We start from the raw sequence: 5,093 nt of genomic DNA on the forward strand, positions 1-5,093 counted from the left end.
ACAAGTTGCTTATTGTTTTGACCTCAGTTTCCTTGCCTGTAAAGTGGGAATAAAAATGCTCCTGATGTTATAGGATTGTTGTGAAGATTAAAAGAGATAATTAATGTGAAGTTGTTAGTACTATGACTGACACACAGTAAGAGCTCCACAAATTATTAATTATGATGATTATTACTAGTGGTTAAGCTTGAGCTCCTCTTTCTCAGTTCAGTGTGTTTTCCTTTAGACATAAATAAGAATTTGTAAGCCTCTTTTTTGAATCAGCTACCATTATTTTCTTTCCTTCGTCTCCTTCATTGTCTAAAGACAGTTATATGATTGCGTATCTCTCATTTCAAGCTAAAGATGCTCTCAGCATTTCAGCTATTACCACATTTGTAAGGACTTCCTGAAGAGAAAATTTAAAAGTTAGTTACTTCTTTTAGCTATTTCTGGTCTTTCAGATGAAACTTTTTTTTTTCTGTAAAGTTGAGTGTTTTGTTTTGCTTTTGTTTTAGTTAACAATAATGCAATCCATTTCCCAGCATAAGTGGGTAAGTGCCACTCTGACTTGGGCTGGGCTTAAAAGCACAAGAAAAGCTCCCAGACAGAGTGAAAACACGCCCACATCTTAGTATGGATAAATTAAAGTCCAGATTGTTCTTCCTGTCCTGACTTGTGCTGTGGGAGTTGGAGTTGCCTTTGATGCAAATCCTCTGAGCCAGCAGAACATCTGCGGAACATCTCCTGATATGTGAAGGTGAGTGCCAACGCATTTAGAGAGTGATCGTTTGAATCATCTTTTTCTACTCTGTAGAAGTCTTTTTCTGTTTTTTTCAGTGAAATTATGGGTTGGACCCATCACATGAACTTCTCCTTGAACTGGTTGTTGATAGTTAAGGGAATCTAATCTTTTGGCAGGTGATATTTTAAAATGCTGAGATCAGAATGGAGAATCATGAGTGTTGGAGGTGAAGGATTGGGGAAAATATCTGAAATAATGGATTTATCTTTCAGGAAACTCTAGGCTAGAGAAAATTAGACCTAGAGGATTCAGAGGAAAACCCTTGCGTGTACTGGTATTTCATGGCAGGAGAGCTGAGAGAGAGTAGATCACTAATAGCTACCACATGATTTTAGTGGAAAGAGTTCAGGTTTGGAATAAGATGTTCGTTGAGTTTGAATCTCATTTATGCTGCTTACAAACTATTATTTTGGGACCATTTACATGATATCTCTTGGCCTCAGATTCCATATCCGTAATCTAGAGATGAGTAATACAAACCCTACAGGGATTTTTAGAAGTACAGGATGTAATTTGTATAGTGTAATTAGCACTTTGCAGGCTCTCACTGTTCCATCATCCGTCTCAAAAAAAAAAAGAAAAAAAAAATAGTGCTTTTGCCAGTCTCACTGCTAGCTGTCTCAGAATGTTCTTTAAATGAAGGTAGCCTACAACCCAAATGGGTTTATAGACTTTGAACCTGGAGGTAGTCATCTGACAGCTCATAATCTCATCTTGGGCAATGTATATATAATTAATATCCTCATCCAAAAAGTAAGGATGTCATTATTTTATTAGGCTGAAATTGCCAATATTTAACTGTTTTTGACTTAATAAAAATAGCAATTTCATTTGGTTTAACCTAAAACATAATATAGAAATAAAATTTAAAATATGCAGGCCAGGCGCAGTGGCTCACACCTGTAATCCCAACACTTTAGGAGGCCAAGGCAGGTGGATCACCTGAGGTCAGAAGTTTGAGACCAGCCTGGCCAACATGGCAAAACTCTGTCTCTACTAAAAATACAAAAATTACCTGGGCGTGTTGGCGGGTGCCTGTAGTCCCAGCTACTCGGGAGGCTGAGGCAGGAGAATTGCTTGAACCCGGGAGGCAGAGGTTTCAGTGAGCCAAGATCGCACCACTGCACTCCAGTCTGGGTGACAGAGTGAGACTCTGTCTCCAGAAAAAAAAAAAAAAAAAAAGAAAGAAAGAAAATATAAAATATGCAACTATAAATAGAAAATATAAAAATATGTCTCATTTACCTGAAGGGTGACAAGAATATAAGGAGATAATATACATGAAAGTGCTTGTAAATCTAAGGCCATTATTATTGTGACTATTATCATTACTGCAAGCTCCAAATAAATATTTAAAAGAGACTAGAACAGGGTACCCTTCTACTTGATCAGTGAAAGTAAAACTATAAACCAAGTCCTGTGGGTCTTGAGGAATTCTGAGGCACCGAGGGAGGCTGGACAGCGCATTGCTTGGCTACCTCCCTCTCAGTGTTATGAGTCTACAGGTGCTTGAACTTATGGCCATAGTGCTGGTCCTAGAAGTTACTCCCTCTTCTTTGCCATTTTTTATTTTTTTATTTGAGACAGAGTCTGCCTCTGCTGCCCAGGCTGGAGTGCAGTGGTATGATCATAGCTCATTGCAGCTTCAAACTCCTGGGCTCAAGTGATTGTTCCACCTCAAACTCCCGAGTAGCTTGGACTACAGGTGCACCATGACACTCAGATAATTTAAAAAAACAATGTTTTTAGAGACAGAATCTTGCTATGTTGCCCAGACTAGTCTTGAACTCCTGGTTTGCCATTCTTTAAAAACCCAGTTCTGGCCAGGCGCGGTGGCTCAAGCCTGTAATCCCAGCACTTTGGGAGGCCGAGACGGGCGGATCACGAGGTTGGGAGATCGAGACCATCCTGGCTAACATGGTGAAACCCCGTCTCTACTAAAAAAATACAAAAAACTAGCCGGGCGTGGTGGGGGGCGCCTGTAGTCCCAGCAACTCGGGAGGCTGAGGCAGGAGAATGGCATAAACCCGGGAGGCGGAGCTTGCAGTGAGCTGAGATCCGGCCACTGCACTCCAGCCTGGGCGACAGAGCAAGACTCCGTCTCAAAAAAAAAAAAAAAAAAAAAAAAAAACCCAGTTCTATACTGCAGGAGTTAGTGTTTGGCACAAAATGTGAATCAACAAATAATAGTTGAGTGAATGTATGAATGAATGAACCAAAGGAAGGCAAGCCCTAGGAAAATCACGTAGTGGTACATTCTTGTACAAGTGAAATGAGATGAAGCTCAGCATCCAGGACACAGCCTTGAATGGGAACTGAATGGCCAAAGAGCACCCTGTGAGGTATCCATTTGATGAGGGATTGCGAGGGAGTAAAACAGCCACACTCTATTTCCTTTGCTTTGGTCCTGTGAGACAGGATGTGGGGAGGCAGGGATAATTTAACATGCTGAAATGTGTAGCGTTTCCCAGCAGAGGCAGTAGCTCCCGTCTTTGCTTTCTTCTCGTGGTGTTCCCAGCCACTGCTGGTAGCCAGTAATAAGTGGTTGGATTTGTTTGCAGTCATTCGTCTCCAAACAGTAGCTGCTACTAGGTTTATATCTTTTTTGTTGTTGTTTTGTATTGTTTGTTTGTTTGTTTTCAGATAGAGTCTTGGTCTGTAACCCAGGCTGGAGTGCAGTGGCACAACCTTGGCTCACTGCAACCTCTGCCTCCTGAGTTCAAGCAATTCTCCTGCTGTAGCCTCCTGAGTAGCTGGGATTACAAGTGTGGGTTACCTTGCTCAGCTAATTTTTGTATTTTTCATTCAGATGGGGTTTTGCCATACTGGCCAGGCTGATCTCAAACTCCTGACCTCAAGTGATCTGCCTGCCTTGGCCTCCCAAAGTGCTGGGATTACAGGGGTGAACCACCACGCCTGGCCAACATCTTTAAACATTGGACACCACTAGTTACTTAAGTGGCATCACTGTATATTCTAAGAGTCCTTTAGTTCAGTATGGCATATTTGTAGTGTTCTTGGAAGATTTTAGACCTCTCTAAATGCTGTACTCAAATGAGGTCCCACAAATGTGAGATTGTTTCTAGGAAGTGACCCCTTTTTGAAGATCCGTTATTCAAAACTGCTGCATTTCAAAGTTAGGGCTGATGACCCAGGGATGCAGGAAATTGTTAATGGTTCTCCTCAAGAGCACAGCAGAATCTTTGAGAATTTCTTATGGTCCAGATTTGGGGAGGCTGATTCACCTCATTTAAGTCTTCAAGAGACTGATACATTGAAACCAATAAGAAATTGTCTTTCTAATGCCTGGAAGGCTCATATTCTTTGTTCAGAGCCTCCTTCCGTTAAATTAGTAATCACAGAGGGCATCAGAGAATCAGAGCAGTCAGAAAGAGGGATTCGGGGTTTTGAAGTATCTTTCATCAGGTTTGTGGTGAGGTCTTGTGGCTGCCCTGTCAGAGTCTTTTGCTCCAGTGACAGGAAATTTCATAATTTCCTTTCATAGATAGTACTGGATAAAAACTGCCAGCTTCTGTCTTTTTTAACCATCAATGTTTTACATTCTAAGCTGACCTCTCCTTTCTGTCCTCAAAGTCTTCTGTTTAGGATACCATTAGTTGAGTAGATTCCTGCAACTTAATGACAATGAAGGTTTTCCAAATCCAACTCTTTGAGATTGCACACAGGTTTCTTTGGCTGGAGTCCTGAATGAACTCAAGCTTATCAACTGCACATCTACCCACCACAGATAACTAGAATCACCTTGAACTCTCAACTGGACTTATTTCTAAGCCCCTGGGAGGCATCTCACCTTTTTGCATTTTTTTTTTGAGACAGGGTCTCACTTTGTTGCCCAGGCTGGAGTACAGTGATGAGATCACAGTTCACTGCTGCCTCGACCTCCGGGGCTCAAGCCATCCTCCCATCTTAGCCTCCCAAATAACTGAGGCTACAGGCACATGCCACCATGCCCGGCTAGTTTTATTGTGTGTTTTGTAGATATGGGGTTTCACCATGTTGCTCAGGCTGGTCTTGAACTCCTGACCTCAACTGATCCACCCACCTCAGCCTCCTAAAGTCCTGGAATTACAGGTTGTGAGCCACTGCACCCAGCATTTGTTCACATTTTTTTTTTTTTTTTTTTTTGAGATGGAGTCTCGCTCTGTCGCCCAGGCTGGAGTGCAGTGGCCGGATCTCAGCTCACCGCAAGCTCCGCCTCCTGGGTTTACGCCATTCTCCTGCCTCAGCCTCCCGAGTTGCTGGGACTACAGGCGCCCGCCACCGCGCCCGGCTAGATTTTGTATTTTTT

The 5,093-nt window shown here is 42.3% G+C and overlaps 1 protein-coding gene across 1 annotated transcript in view; it reads left to right on the top strand.

The window, feature by feature from the left end:
- Positions 1 to 662: 662 nt before the first annotated feature.
- Positions 663 to 5,093, top strand: part of IL31RA (interleukin 31 receptor A) — a 79,553-nt gene continuing 75,122 nt past the window's right edge. The window contains exon 1 of the mRNA XM_017874208.1: positions 663 to 739. The gene's annotated coding sequence lies outside the window, so the exon portion shown is untranslated. The remainder of the gene's footprint in view (positions 740 to 5,093) is intronic.

This window comes from Rhinopithecus bieti, unplaced genomic scaffold (genome assembly GCF_001698545.2).
Source record: "Rhinopithecus bieti isolate Rb0 unplaced genomic scaffold, ASM169854v2 scaffold_6513, whole genome shotgun sequence".
Lineage (NCBI taxonomy): Eukaryota > Metazoa > Chordata > Mammalia > Primates > Cercopithecidae > Rhinopithecus > Rhinopithecus bieti.